Here is an 8,167-nt window from a genome sequence, read left to right as displayed (position 1 = left end):
ACAGGTCCCATTTTGAGTTTACCAAAAAAATGCACAATTTAAAAGGACTTGCTAGGTAATGTATGGGACTCATTTTAGCAAGCAAAGAATCTCTTTACAATACAAACACCGGTCCCAAATTTATCTTTTTTGTGGGATTATCACCATTACTTAGATATAGCCTGCTAAGTAGCCAGTACATTTAACATAAAAAGTGGAGAAGTTGACAGCAAAACCATTGTGATTTTTTTTACTACTATTATAGAATAAATGTGGGTGTCCCCTCCCCAACACAAAAAAATCATGTTCAAGCCATAACCCCCAATGTGATGGTATTTGGAAACAGAAACAGTAGGAGTTCATTAGAATTAGACTAGGCCATTGAAGTGGGCCTTTCATAATGGGATTAGTGGCCTCACACATAGGGACAGAGAAAGGTCCCTCTCCTCTAACACACACATTGAGGAAAGGCCTTGCCAGGACGTGGTGAGGAGGTGGAGGTCTGCAACTCCAGGAGATAGCCCACCCACATCAGCAATCAGATCGCTGGCACCTTGGTTTGGGACTGCAGTACTGTGAGGACATAAATAAATGTCTGCTGTTGACGCCACCTAGTCTGTGGTATTTTGTTATGGCAGCCCAAGAAGACCAAGACAACTACTTTCAATGTTCAAAGACACTGCCTTTTAGAATAATTCTTTTAGAATTATTTTGAGAATAAAGAAAACTTGTTTTCCAGTGTTATTGTAACAAATTCAAAATGAACACTCACACAATGCTTTACAAGCAGCTACTTTTAAATTAGGGACAGTTTTCAGCTTCACTGAGACCATAATGTCTTTCACATAAAGACCCACTTCAGGAATTCAAGTACAGATCTGAAGCTAAAGCAGAAAGTTTATGGCATGGGGATTCTTGGAATATTTGCTAGTGTAAAAATTCCTAAGTGCCTTCTCACTTTTTTTCAAACTTAAGTACTTCAATTATTTTAAAATTCTGAAGCATTTTTTTTCTGTTTTAAAAAAAGAAAACTTATAAATTTGTATTCCTGGCCACTAAATTACAGATTCAGCTTGAAATGTTATTTTTAGTTTTAAGAAAGAGCTAGAATCAGAATGACATTGTCAATTTGAAGGCAATATTTGATTCCAGAAAAAACAAAATCCTTGCCTATTCAGCTCATACCTTGCTTAAAAATGATACATACAAGTAGCATCAACGGAATTTATCATAATGAGTTCAGTAGAATGTCTTTCCAGTGTCTAGAATATTTATTTATATAGCTTATAGTCTCTTCTTTGTACGAAGACATAATTGACAGCTGTAGAAACATGTTACTGCACATCATAAATACCACCTGTATTCTACAAGTGAAACACAAAGAATATTTTAGAAAAGATATTTATGTCAAAGACAGCACTGTGTTTTCCTTAAGTTCTAGAAATTAGGGTGGCTGGCAATTAACATCGTATTCAGTGAATGAACACAATGTACCGAGACACAGTTCTAACTACTTGACGATGTCATTTCTTTCTGGCCCCTTTTGTGCCTCTATGATATATTAAGGTAAAGCCAAGACACACACTTCTGATACTATGTTTATCAGGACAAATATTCAAATATAAAATACATTTGATTCATGGTCATACTCAGCCTTTAGTAATAAAGAACTTAAGGCTAAAGAAGTACCTTGGCTCGACCGTAGCCCTTGCATATGGAGACTATAATCTTCACACTGCGTCCATCTTTGTGTCCATCTGCAACACCAGCATCATCTAGCAAAATAGCTACCAATTTAAAAAGAAAAACACACATAGCAGAGTCACGGGAGCTCAGGTTTGTTCACTGTCATGGATTTCTCCCTCAGAGTTAGTTTTATAACTGTCAATAGAAATATTCAGCCTTTCTACTTCCCATTCCAGCCTAATTGGGTTAAAAATCCTTAGCCTTCAAGATGAATTACTGTGGTTGGGTTAAAGTTTTCAGTCCAAGATTTTATTTCCGCTTCCAAAGATCTTCCCCCAAGTTCCAGGCCACTGTCTTCAGATGAAGAAGTAAGGGGTGCCCTTTTCTATTACACACCGGTCTGAGCAATACCTGAGTAATATTCGGCTACAAGATGAAAAGCAATCTGAGTTTTCAGTCCTATCTAAAATATCCACGTTCAACTCTCAGGTGCCGAAATTGACTGTCAACTGAAATTATTTTCAAGCATTTGGCATCCATCCAGGTATATCACTGCTTACCTTATATTTATAAGTACTATAGTGTTATTGAATTTCAGCCGTAGCATAGAAATACTTTTTTCCAGAAATATATTGACATCACTCTCCTGTACTCTTTATGCTTATAGTTTCAAAACTGGAATTGTATTACTAGTAATCAGCTAAGAGTTACAGAAGCATGATAAAGCTAGCTAACCTTGAAAGTACCAGTCTTTAAATGTGATAAACGATAAATTTCAAAATGTATTATATGAGACTACTGTCCAAATTGGAGAATTATTAAGGCAAACTATCCCAAATATATGTTTTCCTTTGACAATGGTATTTTTATTGAGCCATATTTAATATGAAGATAGTTTTGTGGACAAAGGAAACTGGGCTATGTGCTGAAGAGCACGTGTGCCTGGTGACAGGAAGACAGAGCTGCTCTACCTGTAATTTTATAGAAACAAGGGCTGTGATTGTAACATCAAAGAAACAACAATTTAATCAAATGGCTTCTAAAAATGAAATTGTGCTGTTATCTTAATAAGTAGGAATATGCACTGTCACAAAGGAAGGAGTAAAACAACATTTAGAATTTGAGGAATATGAAGATTTTTGCTGGAAATTTTTTAATCATCAAAGACAATCTCCCTTACTGGAATTTATTTTACCACATTAACATCCTCACAGTCTCTCACCTTTTAGCCTATGCAACTAAAAAATAAAGTACTTCCTTCAGTGCCATCTTAATTCTCTTTCTTCTTTTCTCAGAAGTTTATAGTGGATTACTGGTAGCAGTTCACACCCAAATTTCTAACAGTTCATGACCAAATTAACTTTTTACTACTTTGCTAAATTATTCATAAATGTTGATAAGTACTCAAAAGTATTTATTACACACAAAACATATTTGAAACTATTCTGGGGATTGGAAATAAATACTAAGGTGAAAAGGAAAGCGAGTTTTCTACTCTTTTGTAATATACATTCTCAACAAGATAATTTCATAATGTGTTAAGTGCAAGAAATAAAGGGCATGGGTCAGTGAAATAGAATAAGTGAAGAAAGCCTGCTCTCGACAGGTAGGTTATCTTGGAGGGCTGCCTGGAGGACGTGGTGTTTGAAAGACAAGGAGGTTCAGAAGTGCTATGCAAATGAAGACCTACAAAAAGATGTCCAGTCAACACAAACAAGTACAAAAGTCATGATGAAAGAGCTGGGTGTGTTCATGGAACAGACAGATGTTTACAACGGCAGTAGCATGGAGATTAAGGGGAGAATGGGGAGTATGAAATGATGTTGAAGTAAGGTCCAGATCATACATGACCTAGTAGTCCATAATAAGGAATTTAACTTCATTTCCGATCCACTTGTCTTCTCAAGTTTGCCTTAGAAGATGTTATTCATTTTATGCTTAAAAACTATGCTTAAAATATGACATGCATCTTGACAGCAATATGATAAATATTTACCAACAAAGACTGACTGTCTTTGGCTCTCACGTATGTGACTACTTAAAGCAAGATGAATATAGGAGTTAAAAGTTCAGGCGCTTGATCCATCCAGACGTGGGTTCAGATATTAGCTCTGCCACTTACTAATTGCATGGTCTTCAACAAATTATTGTAATCACTTTCCTAAGTCTTGATTTCCTCATCTGTACAATAGGGCTCAAGTAGTATCTGCTCCATAGGGTTACTGAGAGCATAAATAGGGTTCTGACAGGGGTCTCCCCTGCCCCCGCCCCTTGCAGACCAGTAACTGTCCAGTCTGTGGCCTGTTAGGAACTGGGCTGCACAACAGGAGGTGAGTGGCAGCAGACCTTCCCTGGCATTACCTCCTGCCTGAGCTCTGCCTCCTCTCCTCCCCACAAACCCCTACTCTGTCGGTGGAAAAACTGTCTTCCACGACACCGGTCCTTGGTGCCTAAAATGTTGGTGTCCACTGGAAGAGATAATGCTTTGAAAGCACTTTCTTCCGGTGTTTGGTGTTTAAGAAATATAGCTGTTCTAACTATTATTCCTTTTCTCCACTTGTTTCTTCCATTTCCATTCACAGTGGGAGGTGCACATCGTGACTCACCCTGGGTCTTCCCCTGTTCGCAGTATATGACAGGCTGATCACCCCAAGAAATAACTCAAGGGAAAATAGAAACAGCAATTTTGAGTTAAGGGTTCTCTGAGGTTTGTTATGAAAAATTAGTTACCACTTTCAAGGGAAGAACAAAGAGACCTCTCACTTTGGTTACAATATAATTTTGACAAAAATAAACCCGACTTTTCAAACTTATACCTTTACTGGATGTATGGAGCCTGCAGTTATGTTTCAGCAACTGGACATTTGTAAATTATCCTCTCTCCAACCTACCTCTTTCTTAAAAAAAAAAAAAAAAAAAAAAGTAATCATGAACCTAAGAAAGTGTTTCTATTAAAATTCCCTAGTATGGATGCCTCTCTGATTTTCAATTTTGAACTCACTAAGCAAGAACGAAGGCAATACCAAAGTACGCAAAAACTGTGAATTTGATTAATTTTATATTTAATCTTTATGGGTTCTAGTCTTTCCTAGACATGCATTTTAGTTTCATTTTTACATGGCTGTTCTTTCTCAATTACCTTCAATACTAACCTTGCCTTGTTCAACCTCACTGGATTTCCCTAGGAGAAAACAAAATCACGAAGCGGGCAGTGGAGTCCTGCCATTACACCACCCGTAAGGCACCAGCCGTCGTCGCTCCTCAGGAGGGAAGCCCAGGCCGCAGACAGGCACTTGCTGCCTGTGGTGTGGATCCTACTGCACTTGCCTGTCAGGTTCCTCACCAAGTCAACATAAGGCCATTTCTCAGGAACCTCTTATTCTATGTATTGGAAGCTTTTGTTCTTTCTTTTTAAGCACCTTTCAAAGAGTGTGGATGGACCTTAGAGATAATTCATACATTCAAGTTCTTACCATATTTCCATAGTTTTATTTTCCTACTGATTTGTGAGTTCATTTACTAAGGCTTCTCTCTGTGTTTGTCTTGGCTGCTAGTATTTGTTTTACATGGTGCTTATTCTCAGGATTAGTTTCTCTCCCCTGTCCCCACCAAATGCTATAAATGTTGTTTTCCTGATTTTTCAGGGAGTTTCTAATTGCCTTTTATAAGAAGAGAGCAAGTATACATTTAGACCATTCGTTTTACATTATGAAGGGCAGATCTAATAGTAGAATTTTTAAAAAGCAAGAGATGTGATTGATTAAAAATGTCACCTATATTATTAGCATGCTGTGTCTCTGGTTCTCTTCTTTATTTTCATCACCATCTTCTATATTTTAGTGTAATTTAAGGCAACCCGTCGTGTCTCAGTTCTATAATGGAATCCTAAGTTACCCAGGAACATGCAGATTACTGATTGTCAAGCGTCATCTGGTGGCTGTGCTTTGTAATTACCACAGATACACATGTAACTCTCCTACACTAAATCTTATGTGCATAAAATGGCTCAAAGTCATAGGAGCAGTTATACTTTTAATTGAATTGTTCATCAGATATCGACACCATCGTGTCATATTATTCGGTATGCAATTGAATCAACCTGCACCCTTGTGCTATCATCAGTACCACTGGATACAATAGCAGAATCCAGTGTGTTTTTTTTGTTTGTTTGTTGAAAAGTTAATAAATCTTCAGACTAAGTGATTAGCATCATTATGTTCTCTCTCAGCAACATTATGCAGCTTCATCTAATCAAATTTCTGAATTAGTCCTCATACACTTGCCACTGGGCTCTGTACACTTAAAACACCACCAAATTGCATGGGCTTATTAGTATTGTATTCATGAGTACCAATGATCATCAAGTTTCTTTATCCTATTGTAATTATGGAGAAAATATTTCTCAAAAAGTGATATAAAAACCATACCTCTAAGTCTTTCACTCTTCCCCAGGAATGTGCTTTAAAAATTACAATGATGTAGAATAAATTTACAAAATAGAAACAGGACTATTTCTGAGAATTAGAGTGTTTACATTTTCAGAGGGTATGAGTGAGAAGAGTTGTGGGTAATGTTCTCCAAATTCCAGTATCTGCACCCACACCCTTCCCCCACCCCGTTAAGTCATAGGCATGCTTTCATTCAGGCAGCTGTGTTACCTGAGGTAACAGACTCTGTGATGTTCGGATTGTTCAGGAAAGTCCCAGTGATTGCCGTGAGGACGAGGAGGAAGTGCTACTCGAGGACTCTGAGGGTGGCCGAGCAGGCTTACCTGTGTTACCAGTTTCTGCCTTCAACCGGTCATTTCCAGCCTTCAGTATTTCAATTTCATTCTTTTGTGAAGATAGGAAACATGAAAAAAATTGAACAGGTTTGATAGGGAAAATTGCGTCACTTCTTTTATCAGAGTTTGTTTGTTTACTAAGTAAAGCATATGGTGATATTTTAAATAAATAAATATAAATTATACAGATTTCCTCCCAAAGAAGGAAAAGTAATATTTTATCTCTCTCTCCCATACATATATTCATGTATTCACAAATACAGACACACTGAGCATTAGGATTTTAATATTATTTCTTGAATATATCATATATTTGAGGAGTCTTCCAGGATATGGTTTCATTCGAATTAAGAATACTATAATTGAAGGCTTCAGAACATTTCTCATTTTAAAAGTATTGTTAAAATCTCACAGCAAATAATGACATTTTTAATACTCTAAATATAAGGAGAGTTGAAACTCAGGGCAGAACAATGCAAATAAAGCAATTTCAAATTGCTTCAGAATCCTAGCTAACATCTGAAAAAGTTTTTGTTCCTTCAAAATGGGGCACTAGGCTCTTTAATACAACAAAAGCCTTTTGATGAATATATACAATGGCAGATGAATCTGCTCAGCAATGAGCTTTTTCGTACTTCAGTCATCTGCGGCACCAAGTGATCACTGGTTTACAATAATAAAATGAAAACTTAGTCTGAGAACAGACTGGTTCTGAATTTATCCTTCAGATGCTTCAAAAAAAAAAAAAAGCTTTACTTTTACATATGGCATTCTATATTACTTTTACTTTCATTTAGGAGGGCTTGAGTTATATTTCCATAGCTTTCTCATTACTTTGGCTTTTCAGTAGAAAATAGGTAAAGGTATTTGAAAGTCAGATTTCAAAACAACAACAACAACAACCAACATAAAGGTAAATCATGGAAAAGTGAAGAAGCAAGGATCGTAGTGGCCTCGCTAAGAACAGCTGTCAGAGGAATCCAATTGCAAGTACAAGTGTCTTGAACGGTCTGTGTGCAATTGGCCAGCTTGCACTCCGACTTCCAACACCTGAGATTTCTCTGTCTGGTGTTAAGAAACAAGTTGCAAAGACAGAATAAAGAGAGTACATTTCCAAAAAAGGCTGACAGTGAGATTTATTTTTTGTAATAACTAAATGAATAAAATGAGCAGTGTTTTAATCTCTCCAGGTGCTCCTAGAGGGTGCGTGAGCCCTGACCTGCATGCGGTTCATGGCTCCCCTGGTCTGATTCAGGTGATGAGCTGAGCTGAGGGCCTCCAGCCGGATATCCGTTAATTTTCATTCCTTTTCTCTGAGCTCACCCTTCGGCTGCAGAATTATCTCTGCCTCAGCCTCCGTGCATTTGCAGATCCTAAAAAATGGGAACAAGCACAACTTCAGTGGTTGGGGGAAGCCAGAGCTTTAGGAAAAGTAATGCTTCTTTGAAAGGCTGAACAGTAATATTACCTAGCAGGTACAGAAATTGTTCACTGCTGGCAAAATCCAGAGTAAAGAAGAAAGAGTTTTGTTTGTTTTTTTTTTTTTTTCTCATTAAACTTTGTTTTAATGGGTCTCAAAAATTCTGTGACAGATTTTGGTCAAGTTGTTTCCATTAAAAAGTACTGATTTTAAAAACTAATAACTTAACTGCCACACACACACAAAAAAACCAAATGGTCCACAAAATTCTCCTTTCCTTCTGAAGGTTTTATGATGCA

The 8,167-nt window shown here is 37.1% G+C and overlaps 2 long non-coding RNA genes across 2 annotated transcripts in view; both read right to left on the bottom strand.

The window, feature by feature from the left end:
- Window positions 1-8,167, bottom strand: part of LOC150012226 (uncharacterized) — a 138,471-nt gene that overhangs the window by 84,296 nt on the left and 46,008 nt on the right. The window lies entirely within an intron of this gene.
- On the bottom strand, window positions 6,347-7,985 carry LOC150012228 (uncharacterized). The gene is made up of 3 exons (XR_016510511.1): window positions 7,917-7,985; window positions 7,668-7,821; window positions 6,347-6,497 (listed from the first exon to the last, which is right to left on the bottom strand). It is a non-coding gene; the product is annotated as an uncharacterized LOC150012228 (long non-coding RNA).

Source organism: Furipterus horrens, unplaced genomic scaffold (assembly GCF_987537825.1).
Source record: "Furipterus horrens unplaced genomic scaffold, mFurHor1.1.pri manual_scaffold_4, whole genome shotgun sequence".
Taxonomy (NCBI): Eukaryota; Metazoa; Chordata; class Mammalia; order Chiroptera; family Furipteridae; genus Furipterus; species Furipterus horrens.
Note: the sequence above shows the minus strand (reverse complement) of the source record. Positions and strands in the feature narration are given on the sequence as shown.